The sequence below is a fragment of the Danio rerio genome, chromosome 23 (genome assembly GCF_049306965.1).
Source record: "Danio rerio strain Tuebingen ecotype United States chromosome 23, GRCz12tu, whole genome shotgun sequence".
Classification (NCBI taxonomy): domain Eukaryota; kingdom Metazoa; phylum Chordata; class Actinopteri; order Cypriniformes; family Danionidae; genus Danio; species Danio rerio.
Window position 1 is genome coordinate 27,005,505 of NC_133198.1, and position 16,632 is coordinate 27,022,136.

General features: G+C 34.6%; 1 protein-coding gene and 4 non-coding genes across 11 annotated transcripts in view; all 5 read left to right on the forward strand.

The window, feature by feature from the left end:
• Nucleotides 1-16,632, forward strand: part of ttll10 (tubulin tyrosine ligase-like family, member 10) — a 90,284-nt gene that overhangs the window by 41,568 nt on the left and 32,084 nt on the right. For 4 of the 7 annotated variants that reach the window (XR_012398500.1, XR_012398503.1, XM_001920247.9 and 1 more), the window contains exon 1: nt 3,347-3,594. The exons of the other annotated variants lie outside the window; for them this stretch is intronic. The gene's annotated coding sequence lies outside the window, so the exon portion shown is untranslated. Of the gene's footprint in view, nt 1-3,346; nt 3,595-16,632 lie in introns of those variants that run through there. 7 annotated transcript variants of the gene reach the window in all.
• Nucleotides 7,246-7,327, forward strand: mir200b (microRNA 200b). Its single transcript, NR_030112.1, has one exon. It is a non-coding gene; the product is annotated as a microRNA 200b (primary transcript).
• On the forward strand, nt 7,377-7,462 carry mir200a (microRNA 200a). Its single transcript, NR_030111.1, has one exon. It is a non-coding gene; the product is annotated as a microRNA 200a (primary transcript).
• Nucleotides 9,032-9,113, forward strand: dre-mir-429 (microRNA 429). The gene has a single exon (NR_029964.1). It is a non-coding gene; the product is annotated as a microRNA 429 (primary transcript).
• On the forward strand, nt 9,300-9,372 carry mir7149 (microRNA mir-7149). Its single transcript, NR_105070.1, has one exon. It is a non-coding gene; the product is annotated as a microRNA mir-7149 (primary transcript).

The following is a 16,632-nucleotide window of genomic DNA, read 5'->3' on the forward strand; positions in this document are numbered from 1 at the left end:
GGTTCATTAATAAAACTGTTTTGTAAAAATGCACCAATACTATATAAATTGTCAATATTCACTAATAAATGCATAAAAAAAATAAATGGGGGTGGGGGTAAAAGGGTGTACTCACTTTTGCTGGCCGCTGTATTCTTAATATTATTTTGTATTTATAATATTATGTTAATTGTGTCTCTTTTCAAGTAACAGCAAGGTCTAAATGTCTAAAAATATTGATCATAGATAGTTATATTGAAAGCTTGGTCTTCAGTCTGAAAAGATGAATGTGCTCTTGATGGCAAAGGTAATGGAGGTCAACCTGGTCCACACCTTGAAGTATCGGGTTATCATGGGAAAAACTTGAGGCTTTTGTTCTGACATGATGCTCACACACAATCAGTGATGGCTGAGGAGTCGCCTGCCCATTAAAGCCCCTTAACAACATCATTAAAATGTGCTTCTTTGTGCCCCTGACACTTCCTATGGTGGTAATGCTCTCATTATCCTTCATATGATTACCTGAAAGGTTACTCCGTCCACAAATGTGCAACTGATCATATAGGCTATTCTATTCTATTCTATTCTATTCTATTCTATTCTATTCTATTCTTCATTAATTTTCTTTTCGGCTTAGTCCCTTTATTAATCAGGGGTCGCCACAGCGGAATGAACCGCCAACTTATCCAGCACTTGTTTTACGCTACGGATGCCCTTCCAGCTGCAACCCATCTCTGGGAAACATCCATAAAAACTCATTCACACTTATGTTTTTTTATAAGTGTTATTTATTAAATAATTTCATGCAAACTACTATTTTGTGTGTTTATATGCATTTATAAATATGCAGATATGCACAAAATTAAGATTCCGCTTCCAGCTTCTCAATTTTGAATATACTGAATTTATTTGGTTTAAGTAAAAAGTTCAGTTTAATTTCTACAATAATTTAAACACATTTAGAGCTGTTTTCCCAGAAAATGACTGTTGGTCAAAATTGGGCCTGTCGCAAAAATTAATTTATCAACTTATCCTGCAATATTTAGAGATGGCCTCAATAATTTTTGCCGTTACCATATATATTTACAAATTCACAAATAAAGTTAAAGCCATTTTACAGTGACGTTTATATTCTACCTCACTGGTGTCAAAGCTTATAATTGGCCATTTACCTAATATGACATTTAATAGTATATATAATAGGACATTTACAGTGCGCATCATATACAAGTACACCCCTCACAAATCTATCTTTTAAATTCATAATTTTAATAGGAAGCTTTACAATATTATATTTGTGCATATACATAAGATTGGTCAGTACTAAAACCAAATCTAAAGCTTACCCAACACAATAACTTATGATAAAGGTCCACAAACTAGTATGGCCAAATTTAAATGTTATAAAAAACACAAATTTAAAAACGAGGAAAAATCAAGAGAAGCAAAAAAAAATTATATATATATATATATATATATATATATATATATATATATATATATATATATATATATATATATATATATATAAATATATATATGAATTGTTGAAATTGTGTAGGTTGTAATTTATTTTTGCAATATTTAGCTTAAAAATAATTGTATTATGTTTCAATTTCTAAATGTGTTTGGTGACTAAAATATTATTTTAATAAATATATCTGTTTAATAAATCAGTTTTTTTTAAATGCACTAAAATACATTGCCTATATTCACTGATAAATGGGAAAAAAAATATTCATTTTCAAAATGGGGTGTACTCAATTATGCTGAGCACTGTACCTTTTTAACATCAAATTATAGAATTAAATAACCTCAAGAATGATACATATTTAAAAGTGTTTATGGCCATTTGCATTATTATGCTGTTATATAATCATTATACATTCAGTGGCAAAAAATGATCCTAAAATGACAATAATATCGCTTATTGCAACAATTTCTGTGACAATATATCGCACAACAAAAATTCCTTTGACTGGCCTAGTCAGAATAACACATTTTCATTTGTGTTAATATTTACTTATTAACTTATCTAAAATTAGGCATTGGCCATCTTTTTTGCTTTTTTAACAATTTGTCTTTAAAAATAGCAACAAAAAAAAAAAAGTTTTAAGAAAAAAGTAATAATAAGAAGTTAAAAAAAAGTTCTAAGAAATGTCAACAGTATTTTACACGATTATAGGTTAAGTTTTATTACAAGGTAAAGGTTATGTTTTACACATAAATAATGAGTCATAAATCCAGTGAAAGAATTGAAGTCTATTTTTTTATTTAATTATCTTAAAGTTAATATTAAAACACACACACATACACATCTTTTAATATGTTTTACCAGTTTATCAGCAAAATATTTTTACCAAATAAAATAGAATTCATCAAAATCATTTACTGTTTTATATATTTTAATAAGCACAGGTGAGAATCAGTTAACTAGAATGAATGTTAAGCTAATTTGACACAATCTACATTATAAAAGCACTATAGGTTGGTTGGTTGGTTGGTTTGTTTGTTGATTGGTTGGTCCGTCGGTTTATTGGTTGGTTGATTGCATATATCCAAAGATTTTAATTTCTGCATACACTATAATTTTGGCACAGAGGACTGATTTTAATTTTACTAAACTTGACGTGTACACCAATACAGCACCCAAACATAACTCTTTCACAAAGAACAACTGCGTAACTTATTCAAAATCTTCCCCTGAAGAAAAAGCTGGTTTCACATACAAAAAAGGCCAATATTTGCCCATTAGGCCATCTCCAGACTTTCATTGACATTTGTCAGACACGGGATTAGTATCAAGTCAGTTTGCGTTGTTTAAACTAATCCATCCATTACATCAGGCCTCAGTGTGCAGTCAGGCCCAGCAGGCTTCAGTAGACAGGGGATTACAGCAGATGTCCTGAGGCCCGATGACAGTTTACCTGCATCCCCTCTTCTCATAATACACAACTCGCTGTTAGTGAGTTTTATATGGCTTAAAGGTTATAGTTCAGAAGGGTGTGGGAATACGAACAGGGTGCAAAGGGCAGTTACTCCTTGCTTTTTCCTTTCCTGTTTAACACAGGCCGTATGTCATTTCTATGATACAGACAGAATAGACATGAATGGAGTGTTTCTGTTGAAATAAGAAAAGAAGCTTCAATCACGCAAAGCTAGAGATGACATCATAAACGTACACAAAGCAGGTTTAACGGGGGCAGGTGCCTAGAGAGGGCTCTCCTGGGCGGGACGGACCTATCATGAAGTTTGGGACACACCTGCAAGCGCTAGAGGCTAAAGAGATTGGCTGCGGCATGAAAATTACACCTGTGGGGGTGGAGGGGGCCTGTTACATGTAAAGCAAGCGCTTTACAAATTCTGCCTCTCTTCTCGAAGAGGTTAAACAGGTAGCATCACCTTGAGCTCTCGTCTTCATTGGGACAAAGACTAGCCTGATATGCCGCTCCGTTCATTTCTCCGCCTGACGTTGTGTTGGGAATCCGGTTTCCCGCCTCAAGATGGTCTCCTTCCTGGCTTTCGGTGGTGAAAAGCTTACAGGGCGTCGTTCAGCTGTAAAAAGAAGAGAAGGACGAGCTGGAGAACTGACGCAGTATCCAGTGGATCAACCAAGTAAGAGGTTATTTTATTTATGTATTAGTTTTAACTTTGTATTGCTTGGTTTTCTTTAGTTTATGTCTGCGCTTAACGTCCCCGCCCTTAGTTTTGTTCCTTTTTGCTAACGCATCATTGCATTTTAGCTACGTAGTGGTATTATTTAGCATTTGTTTGGTACAAATTAAAGACGTGAATCGAGGAAAGGGGGATTTTTTTGTTGTTGTTTGTTGATTGAGCCACTCATAGTCTGTATCAAATTCCAATCCATTTAAACAGAAAGAAAAAGGGAACACAATAGACACAAACCGTCATTCCTTGACTGGATAGACCAGTTTAGGCAGGTAGAGGCAAACCGCCAGACTTGTCAAAGGGGATAAAGAGGGGGCTTTGGAGCTCTCTTTACTTTTGCTGGAAATACAGCTTTAGAAGGACGCTTGCTATTATCTAATGGCTGTTAAAAAGGCCTAGAACGAGGTACTTGATTAAGAAATCAATTTCTAATGACAAAACATAGTTTTAGAATTGTTTTAAAGCTTCTGACGGAGAAAAGCAATCCAAATAGCAGCATTTAATTAGTATTTTCTTTAAAGCAAGTAAGCAAAGATGAATTGCATCTGCTTCCCTGATTGCTAGTAGTAAGACTTGTCTTTGCCTGTCGTTTTGGCATGATTTCAGAGGAAGCGAGACAATGACTGCTGTTTTGTCGGCTTCGGATGCGAAAAGCAAACATTGTATTAGCTTAAACGCACAGCTTATAAGCTGTCGTCTGCTCTTTTATCCTCTCTTTTTGATAGTCGCAACCACTGCTTTAGATGAATAAAACCTCCTGTACTGATGTCGTGACATAGCTTCTAAAGGAAAGCTTATGTCATCCAGTCACTTCATTATTGCTGATAAATGCATTTTAAAAGCTTGTCTGTCCTGAAAAAGAAAATGTCGGCTGGGCAGCACAATGGATGCACAGTGAGGTGGAGGGTTTTGATTGGTGGACGGAGGAAAATGAGTCTGTTTCATTCCCTCATCTGAATGAGTCATTTGTCACAGTTCTATATCCCAGCCAGAGCATTATGAGAGTTAAGCTCTCCCCGGGACAATGTGGAAAGGTAACAGATCTCCACATTTGGAGGCCGATGAAGCCTTTATTACAGAGCCGTAGGTTTGTGCCGTAGTGTTTGCTCCTCTGCGTGAGGGAAGAAAATGGCGTATTAATTACCATGCACGGGTGAGAGGTCACGGAAGTGCGGCACATTGAACTTGTGTACTTAAGAGCAGCAATCTGCCTCAGCGCACATTCAGGGGTGCTTTCTATTAACAGACGTGCATCTTTAGATAATTTTGAGAAGATTGTTGAACAATTAAAAAATTAAAAGGCTTGAAATTTTTGGATGACAAGGAAAACGCCTTGTATCACATATGCAAATGACTCTCATCCACTTCCTATTCCCAATAGGAATTATAATACTTAAATTAAATTTAGAAACTGAAATGGGAATGTATTTACATATTTCGATTTGTATATGGGTCTAGTAGGAAACAACACATCCATTTAAACCCAGTGGGCAATTATAGTCGTCAGAGCGAAGCCTACCTTTAAGTAAGGTTTAGGGTTTCCTCGTCTTTGTTCTTCACAAACTATTGATTAAGGCCAAGCCTAGTTTACCCCTCAGGTTGTCCGTTTCAGCAAGGAGTCACATTCCAACCAGGAGGGCAGGGTTACCTGATCACACCTCACTCTCAGCGCGGAGACCCGAGCAGACAGCCAGGAAAGGTTAAACCTGCACCTGACGGCAGCTGAAATGTGAGGGAAAGAGAGCGAAAAACAGAACAGGGGAGACCTTTTCTCACAGATGGATATTGATGATAGACGAGAACGCTCAAGTATGTGCTTAAAAACATTTTCTGCTTCTGACTTTTGATTCTCTTTTCCTGTCTCTCTCTCTCTTTCTCTTCCTGTATTTCTTTCTTTCTTTCTTTCTCAGAAGGCCTGCTGCACTGGTTTATAATGCTGATGATTAACCAAATAGAGGCTGCGGTCTGGGCGAGCAGGTCTGCTTGGGCTTTTCATTGCATGAGTCCTGATCGAACAAGAGGAAGCTGAAGCCTTTTTCAGCCACTTGCTGGACATTTTATGGGTTTTTTTGTCTTTCTTTTCCCTCCTTACTAGCTTTTTTTGTTACTTTAGCAGGGTCTCTTTCATGACGGTAAGGTTACAGGCACTCACTCACTCTCTCTCTCTCTTTCCTTACGTTTGCACTCTCTTTTTTCCCTCCCATTCTCTCGTCTTCTGCTCCCCCTTACAGACCTCATTTCTTCTTTTCTCACGAGATCTATCAATTCAGTTCTTTGTAACAATAATCGAACACTTTTATTTGCTTTGTGGAGATGGAAAAAGTTTGATTTTTGGTATTTTAAAAGACGTGCTACTTCACATTTATATATATCAAGAAAAAATTTATACTAGCCTTCTTAAGATTCATTATTAGAAGTGATTTATTTTACCATGTTTCTGTTATGCTAAAATTTGTTTTTTGATTAATAATTTATTACCTTGTGGAATAATTAGCATGATTTTGAGTCTGTTTTACACCTATAACTGGGTTTTTAAAAGAATTACTACTCTATTTCACAGTCTTTTAAAAGTATTTTAGGTCTACTCTTCGTTTACCACCTCTCTCCAATAATTAGCTATTATGCTAACATTTGTGACTGAATAAAGCAAGTTTAGGAGTCTCTCACTTCATGCAATAATTAATGTGATTTCTTGTTTGGGTGTTTAAAAAGTGTCAACAACTACTTAACTTTAAAACGAACATACTTTTTAGTCTATTTTTATCATAAAATGTAATTAATGCATTATTTTTCCACCTCTCTCCAAGCCATTTTGCTAATATCTTTAAGAGAAAACAGCGTTTTGAAAACAGCGTTATGACAGACTGTCTTGCTAAGTGTGCTACAGATGTAACTCAACAAACAAGAAGTATTGAAATCGACCTTCTCGGTCCTGACTCTGGTCGCAGGTCAATCGGGAACAACATTCCAGCTCAGTGTTATCACTACATAGTGCGTCTACTATCATTAGCATCAGTCAGCCCTTCCCACACTTGCTGTTATGCCATTTCTCCGATTCATAATACAAGAGCCTGGTATTTAGTTTTGTGCTACACACTATAAGGATGAGCAAATCTTTCAACACCCCCAAGAAGGCCTTTGTTGCTTTCAACACAAGATGGTTGGGTTTGGCGGAAATGTATATCCCCCCCTTCCTCATCATTATATTGTTAATGCGAACAGTCCTCCCAGCCTGGCCATGATGTCAAATCAGACCAGTCAGAACAGGTTTGGGCAATTATTAACAGTCTCGGTGGCCCACTCTTTTACTTCAGCTGCAGTTTCAGATGGAAAAAAAAAAACATGTGCCGTACTAGCTCTACCTGTTTTCAAGCAGGTTGTTTTACCGGCATACCCCTTTGTCTAGGACAGTTGACTGAGTCAGAGCTGTTATCAAGTCCTGTTTATTCTAAGTGCAGTTTCTGTGGTTGACTCCCCAAGTGATGCTTACTATCCAACTTTAAACACTCTAATAATTAATATCTTGCAATACTGTTAATATTATGTGAAGCATTATTACTTTGAGACTTTGTGTTGTTTGATAAGACCTCTGATTTTGGTAGTCGTCTCCATCTTACGAGGCAGCATTGGATTTCATTACTTTTTCTAATACTGCCTGGTAATGATGATGATTGCTGCCTACAAGCTACAGATCAAGATCATTCCTGGGAAAATAAACCCTCCTCACTGGCACTTAGCAGCCATCTTACCGGACAGTGCTGGACTGTATAACTGTTTTCTAACACTGTCTGGTAACGATGTTTGTTGGGTGACCTCATCACTTCAAGAGGAAGTCCTCATGTTTGTTCACATCTAGGCTACTTGCATGTGCTTATATATGACATGATGAAGCTACGGTGGGAGAGATTTTACTGTTTTCATGATAGCATGAACCTTCGGTGTCTGACAGTGCTCTCTTTATTTTTAGTTTCACCGTTGGGAGGAGAAAAACCACATCAGGGCTCGTGTTTGTTTGGGAAATTTGCTTAACGCGTATAGGCCAGAGTAATTATAACAGCCTTTATATCTGCACTTCCTGGTGTGGTGTTAATATGAGCTACGCTGACCTAGAAATATGCCTTTTGTACTGTAGGTTGTTTATTGATAGGGAAAAATGTCCTTGTTGAATAGTAATTGCTCACTGTAAAAATTGTGTTGCTGCTTTAAGTATTTATGTTGATTAAAAAGTCGTTTCAGCTTGCATTAAACTGACTTAAAACATTAATTTAAATGTCACATGTTTAAAAAATCAAGTTGAACCTGCCATGACTTTTATTTTCATATTGTGAAAGCAAGTAAAACATTTAACTGAATGCTACATTTTAAGTCTTTCCTTCTAAAGCATACTCCAAAACCGCTTTTAGTGTACAATTACAAATGTAAAAGTATCAGCATTGCGAAGGTGCGTACTGAAAGGACGAAAAAGCCTTTAGAAATCGTTGAGGGGCTTTGTTTCATGAATGTCCTTGTCCCATTCTGTGTTTCAGACGTCTGAACCCCACCCAGCATTAGTTAAAGAATACCAGTCGGTTGACTGTTAAACCAGACCTGCTGAAAGTTTCCTCGTCCCCTCCCCCCTCTGCTATTCTCTGTGTGGCTTTTGTGATAGCAGGCGAGCCGTGATTGGTTGAGCACGTTTTACCTGCGTGGCACATCCTGCAACTGACACATGAGCTCAGCGTATCCCTAATGATAAAAATAGACATAATGACATCCTCAGCTCCTCCTCTTCCCTTTTACCCCTCTCTGTCTTTGATCGCTGAATATATATTGTCTCACAGAACGTCACCATAGCGAGAGTCCATGTTAAACATGACTTTCAGTAGTAGCTGATAGCACAGTTTTTACTTTCTGCTTTGTTTAAGGGAAATTTCCTTCATTCATAATGACCTTTAGCACTTAAGGGGACAATTTTTTTCTCTTGATTATGTGAAGTATGATGTGTGGGCAGAAGCAATGGTTGTAAAGTCACTAAAGCACTGAATGTTTGTTTAAGGTGGGTGAATTGACTCGCAAATACTAAACCGCACCCATATTTGCTTGTCTGGGGTACTTTTTTTTATTCTTCGCTTGTGTATGTATAAACTGAACCCGTTTGTCATTCTCCATCCCCCCTTTTTGTGCTTTTATTGCTTGTATTTACATAACCACGTCATTTACGTCCCTTAGGCCTTTTGAAATCTTTTTTTTTTTTTGGCCTGTAAAATTCAAACCTCGGCAAATGTTTGTTCTGAACGACATTGTTTCATGATCAAACCTTTTTTTTTTCTTAACATGTTTTCTGTTCTTTTTTTATTTGCTGAGTTAACATAATTTTCTCTTTATCAGTTGTCACAGAGTCAGGCTTGTTGATGGACGTCTTACCAGACATGGTTAGATGTAATAACTTGTGTCTAATACTGTCTGGTAATGCCGTCCATCACATGCTAATGCCGTCATGGTCCTTTTGAAGGTGGTGATAGAAAATCTCTCATTTTCCTATCTGTATATGCAAATGACATGGCAGCCTTTATCATAGTTTAGTCGTTACCATGCAAACCTGACCTACAACTCCCAACAGTCTTTTCATGTGTTTTTAATAGGCCCTATTTTTTTATATATGTAGTTTTATAAGAAACTGTGAATCCTACACTGGAAGGTTGATGTTTTACAGTTCTCTTCCAAGTGTTATGAGTCAAAGTTTCTGCAATAAACCTCCAAGAAAAATTTTGTTCTTTGTACAAATACATGTATATTTTTGTTGTCTTTGTTTTTCCCACAGTGTTTCATGAAATTTGATTAAGATATTTTTTTTTCTTAGAAAACGACGTTTTAGCATTTGGTGTGATTGAAAATGAGGCATATTTCATATTTCAATTATTGATTTCTTAAGATACAACATTGATGGTGTTGTCTAAAAATGAATATAAACATATCTTTAATCTTCTTTTTGTTATTTTATTTGTAACAAAAAAGTCTCTAAAACTAAGAGTTTTTAAGATGTCAAGGCGCATACAATATGCTGACCTAAACACTAACTTTACAAAATGCAAATCATTGTAATGTTTTCTTTGAATGAGAGGACGGAATCATTTTCACATAATTGTGAAGTAAATATTCTAGTCTACAAGACTATTCAGTCTACTCAAAAGTCTTATTCAGGCACATTCAGGGTTGCGTTTCCCAGACAAAAACAAAATTCACAGCTGAACTATCATAGTACAATGCATAGTTTGGGAAAAGAACGATGTAGTGAAGAGTGCTTCCCAAAACTATAGCTTCTCTGTTGCAGATCCATCATTTGAACGATGTTAGTTATAACGTAAAACGACCATAATGATGCTCTAAATGGGGTGGAGTAACTACTTCTTTAGAGAAACCGTTAATGTATGTTATATATATTTCACAAGTTTTGGACATGTAACATAGCCTAAATTACGCTTTTAAATAATAGGTCACCTATAGCTTTACCATGGCTTTGTTCAAAATGTCATAAATGTTTTTAAAGTGCACTGCGAAGGTAACGATATTGTCAATATGAAGATCGCTAAAACTGAACTGTAAAAATAAATAAAAATATTTATATTACACCTAAAAGAGATGACTTTAATGTTTTATTTTTAAATCATTTAGTTTAAATATTAGATTGTTAGGGAAAATAAATTGGGCATAGATGAGGATACAGTAACTGGGAATAGAACACAACCAGGAACTATGCTTCTAACTACAGCTCTAGAGGTGTAGTTTGCAGCGTACAAGTTTGTGACGCAGTTTGCGAATGTTCATTGGAACGACGGATTTGGTAAACATTAAATCAACTAACTTTGTTTGTATTGACGGTACTTGCAGTCTTAGTTAACTAATTATGGTTTTCGGACACACACCCAAGTGTGGTTTTATGGAATTTAGTTACTTTTTTGCTCTCCAAAACCTTCTAATCAAACATTTTTTTTTCTAAAAATAAAAAATGCAATCATGTACAACAATATTTCTCCCATATTATTGTAGCACAGTTTGTGCGTGCTGAATACAAAAAATACATGTTAGCCAATACTATGTAATAAATAGCTCAAAGAAGCACAAATGTCAGGGCATGTCTAGAGGCCCAAAAATCACCTCAGACCCTGCAGGGTTAATTTTATTAATTGCTGTATATACTATAAACAGAGGCTGTACATGCGGGCAGCCTTGCATTTTAAAAGTATCTGAAGTAAAAGAACGAGGCTTGATAAAAGATTTTTTGTCCTTGCCAATTATCCAACATAACAATCATTAAGTGTTAACATCGTAACTAAATTTCACATGGAAACAAGCTTACAATGTTGACTTTGTAACAGTATGTTGATTCACTTTCTCCACAAATATGCAGAATGGAGCAACACAAAGTAAAAATAACGTCAATTGTAATGTGCTGAAAGGTACAAAACTAATGAAAACAGTTGAGCCTTCAATCGAGTGTGTCTGAGACATTTCTTTCGATTCTATCGGGTCAGTCAGGCATGTTTTGAGCGGTCAGGTAAGGTGTATGTTAATGGCTGTCAGTAAATCTGGGTCTGGCCTGGTCATTGTGTTCATGTGACTCTTCAGTGGGTCGACCGGAATGCCTGGCTTCAGAGCAAAGCCAGATCCAGTTACATGTGAACAGAGCTCCTTTTTAACTACCTCAATTTGCCCTGTTCTGCCAGGACCTCATTGTGTTGCTGTGGAAAGCACACTGCCAATGAGGCCCCCGTCGTACTGAGGTGCAAGGACACCGGGACAATGATATGTGAAGGAGCTTTTTACCTTTACGCACTCAAACGAATGCAAACCACTGTGAACAGACATATGAATGATTCAAAGAAGTTTGAATGTACAATAGCACAATGGCTCAATAAACGTCTGATACAAAACCAACACAATGGCCTTTTATTTTGGCATTTCTGTTATCTCTGAAATATTAGTCTGTCAGTGAGAGGTTTGTCTTCTGTTATAATGCAGCATTTGTCAACCAGCTTTTAAATTACGACTGAAAGAGGCTTATATCTCTGTCATCAGTTGAGAGTAGAGAAGAGCCACTAAAAATAAACTTCACTCAAAAAAATATTTATTTTGCTCGTTCAAACTATTTATTTAAAATGAACAATTCTGGAGATTTCATTGGGACAACTTAATTTTTTTTTATTTTCAATTCATATAAATTTGTTGAAAGTGTTAGGTTAACTTCATCAATTTGTGTTGGGACAACACAAATTAATTGTGTGGAACCCAGCATTTTTTAGTGTTGTTTGAGATTACAAAGACTCCTTTGTTCTCTTTCTGGATTCATATATTTATAATAAATTGTATGTTCATTTTTTTGTATTTATTTGATCAAAAGTACAATAAAAATTACAATATTAATGTTTTTACAATTATTTTTAAGGAGTAATTTATTCTTATGACAGCAAAGTGAATGTGAAGCAGCCAGTTTTTCAGATTCAGTTTTTCAGCAGGACTCCAATTTGTAGCCTTTTTTTCAGAAAATCATAATAATCTGCTTATTTGGGTCTCGAGACCATTTCATATCAATATTTTAATGTTGAAAACTGTTGTTTTAATGTTTTTTTGTTGTTATGTAGAAATATTTTTGGAAATGACATTTATTTTAAAGTATTACACTCTAAAATGCTGGATTTTTGTAACCCAATGTTGGGTCAAATATGGACAAACCCAACCATAGGGATAAAACGTAAAAATCTAATTGAATTGAAAAACAACATTGGATTACAACGTCATTTTGTAGAGTGTATACATCAAATAGAAAGTTCTAAAGAATAGCATATATTTGAAATACGTTTCTTAAAGACATAGAAACATATTTATAAATATTTTTATAACAATTTTGTTGTATCAATATACATAATCTTGGCTACACTTCATTTTAGGGTCATTTTTACATTACTTATAAATATATTTAACTATAATTTTTATTACTATTACAATTACTACTATGGTATTAGTTATATTAATTACTGTACATGTTTTTACTATAAAATGAGGGTTAGCAAGAGGTTTAGGACTAGTTGTAGAGTATGTGATTATGTATAATTTATTGTTACTATGTCTAAATTATGTCTAAAGATGCAGGGTTCCACACAATTCATTCATGTTTTCCCAACACAAATCAATTAAGTTAACTAAACACTTTTAACAAATTTATATGGATAAATAAAAACGTTTTTTTCCCCAATGAAATCTTTAAAATTGGGTTGTTTCAGCTCATTTTAAATCAGTAGTTTCAACAAGTAAACTATTTTTTTTTTAGTTAATCTCTACTTTATCGTAGAGTATTTATTAGATTTATTTTAGAAAATTTTTACTAACATGATTAAGCAAATGATTCACTGATTTATATTATCTTTTCAAAGTGAATCTCCAGTAAATAAATCACTGATTCAGATGATCCGTTCAGAGTGAGTCTCCAGTATAATTCACTAATTTAAATGATCTGTTCAGAGTCTCCAGTATATAAATCACTGATTCGGATGATACGTTGAGAGTGAGTCCCCAGTATATAATCCACTGATTCAGATGGTCTATTCAGAATGAGTGTCCAGTGAATGATAATTCACTGATTCAAATTATCTGTTCGGAGTGAGTCTCCTGTATATAATTCATTGATTCAAATTGTCTGTTCAGAGTGAGTCTCAGGTATACAATTCACAGATTCAAATGATCTGTTCAGAGTGAGTCTTCAGTAAATGATTCACTAACTTAGATTATCTGTTCAGAGTGAGTGTCCAGTAAACAATTCACTGATTTAAAAGATTGGTCAAAGTAAGTCTCCAGTAAAAAAAAAAAAAATCACAGATTCAAATGATCCGTTCAGAGTCTCTAGTATATAATACACTGATTTAAATTTTCCATTCAGAGTTAGTTTACAGTAAATGATAAATCACTGATTCCACTAATCTGTTCAGAGAGAGTCTCCAGTAAATAGTTCACTGATCTAAATGATCCAGTAAATGATTAATTTTACAAACTGATCTGAATGGGGTTCAGCATGTGGATATGGTTTTACATGTTTTTACTTAAATTATGATAGATTATTAGTGTAAAAATTAAACTATGACATGTATTGTAATTTTAATTTCTTGCAAAATATACATTCATCAGTAAGCACACATTTTCTTCTAACTTTTTTTTACTGGAGTAAATTTTTATTATGGTGTCTTTTACTGTAGTGTTCACTTTGCGTACTATGCCCACCATTTGTTACTCATTGTAACTTACACCTTCTGTAGCATTAATTTCTCAGTATCAGCATTTTCATGTAAATATGCATGAGATGTAAAAATATATGTATTTGCAAGCTACAACAGAAACGAAATGTTTATGAACACTACTGTGCGTTTAGAAGTGGAAAAATCTGCCATCGCGTGACATCATGACTGAATTCCAGATTTCCGGAAACTCTGTTGAATTCCAGCACTGGTCTCTGCTTGCTCACATGTAGTCAAACTAGATTCCAGCCAACAGAGGGTGAGGTTTACCTAGGATTGCCAATGAAGCGGAACGGCTGTCAAGACGAACACGTGTTTAAACGGCTATGACATACCTCTAGGGTGGATAAGTAGTAGATAGGGAACTCCCCGATTAGCTTGCAAAAGGGTTTTTACCACAACTCTAACCACTCATTCTCAACTATTTAAATTGCTGTTCAGCTGCAACAGACAGTTTAAGAAAAGCCTTAGTGATGATGTTAATTATTATAATGTTGCTGAAGGCAAAAGCCTGAAATGCTTCTGGATTTTTTTAAGTTGGCATATGCCAATGGTGTAAAATAAGGAACAACAAATACTCAAATTACTGTAACTGAGTAGTTTTTCTCAGAAAGTACTTTGCTAAGTAGTCTCTACATTTACTAGAGTACATTTTTAGTGCTGTATCAATATTTTCCTTCAATCTTCAGTCAATATTTTTTTTCTTGTCTGCAGTGATTGGCTAAGTAGAATAATCAGTCAGTCACATTACACATAGAAAAGTCACATCAGAAACCGGAATACTTTATAAATGCTGAAACGTATACAGTGTGGAAGCATTAAATAATCCAAGAAGATGCAAAATTGCCTTCATATATATATATATATATATATATATATATATATATATATATATATATATATATATATATATATATTTTTGATCCCTCATAAACTCACATGTCTCCCCCTGAAGACGATCTGGTGGGCTCAGTTTCATCACACACACAGTGACCAAGAGACTGTTTAGATTGCGTGTCCCTGATGAGAAGATGAAGGATGCCTGACTGAAATCCTAGATAATAGCCTTAAACAATAACTACATGCACTACAGAATGTTACGTTTTAAAACACATGCACAAATTGCGTGTCATCAGTGCTGCATGAGTTTGGTTTGCAGGGCCAACTGTTGGGACACTCATAGCTTTTTAGTCAGCCTTTCACTGAGTATTCCCAGCATAATTCTCATTACTCTTGAGGACTATTTTTTACTCATACTCTAAGTATAAAGCAAATATTTTGACTCTACTTGCACATTTTTTGACAAGTAACGTTACTTTTATTTAAGTATGATTTTGTAGTACTCTTTCTACCACTAAATATGAACAATATTAGTGTGTTACTGTAGAATTTGTTATATTATTTTCATGTATTATTTATTAAAAATAACCATATTATGCTTATATGGTAAAGTTTATTTTAAAAATTCAACTCAATTTCATTTGTTATTAACTCTTTAATTATTACGATTGTTGATTTAAATGTATTGTTAGGCTTTAACTAAGAAATGAACGTCACCTAAGAATAATTACTAACTAATAACATTGACTTCAGTCAAAATAACTGATGTTAACACATATAAACTTACTGTACAGAATTAAGAAACAAAACAGCAATAAGCAGTTCAAAAATATTCAGTGTTGAAGGCCAGATTAACATGTGAAAATGTAATTGTTTGAAAATAAATCACCAATAGTCTTCAAGCATGTAGTGCTGTAATGAAAAAAAAGGTAAAATATAGAATATATAGAATTTAGAATTTTAAGTTTAAATAATCCACGATTTTTCACTGTATTTTGAAATGCCCATGATATAAATATTATGCATGTTTATTATCATGTTATTATTGTATATCGGCATACAGCGTGTACTTGTGAACAAACTAACCAGTACAAACGCAATTCAGCCTTAGCATACAGTACATATATAAACCAATGAAAGGCAATGAAGTATTTAAATGTTTTAATTCAACTAAGTTGAGACTATTTGCAAATGTAATGCAATCGTATGATGGGGTATACATGTACAAACATCAAAAATTATATTATTCGTACTATATATATCATAATGGCATATTGGCACATACATATGCAAACGAGGGTTAATTTGACACAGTCAAATTGTGCATATCAAATGAAAACCTTTAATTTAAAAAGACAAACTGTGTGTGTCAATGCATGCAGAAACACATCCAAAATTGTTGCATTGTGCATGGAGATGCCTAAAATTTCAAATTTCTTTTAAAGACTTTTTGGCCCCGATGACCTTCCATACTCTGAACATACAGTAAAGATGAACAATTTGAAATTGAAACTCTCTAGCATTTTCATTAATGCTCCTCCTCTAACAAAATAACAACGTCACCCCTCATTTACTTCACTAATGCGCCAGTAAATCAAGTTGTGGTGACTGAAAAACAAGTAATTGTTAGCACGGCGTGATGACAATAAGATGACATCACTCTTTCACCGACTGTTAAAAGCACAGAAATGCATTGTTTAATCAACTCCATCACACTGCATTGTGTCTCAAAGAAATGGTGAGAGAACTTTTTGGTTTACTATTTGAACCTAAACTATTCATTTCTCCCTGCTTTGTTGAAAAAAATAAGGAAAAAGAGAGTTCTCCAGAAACACCTTAATACAGATACATGCACACACGCACACACATAGTTGTAAGCAGA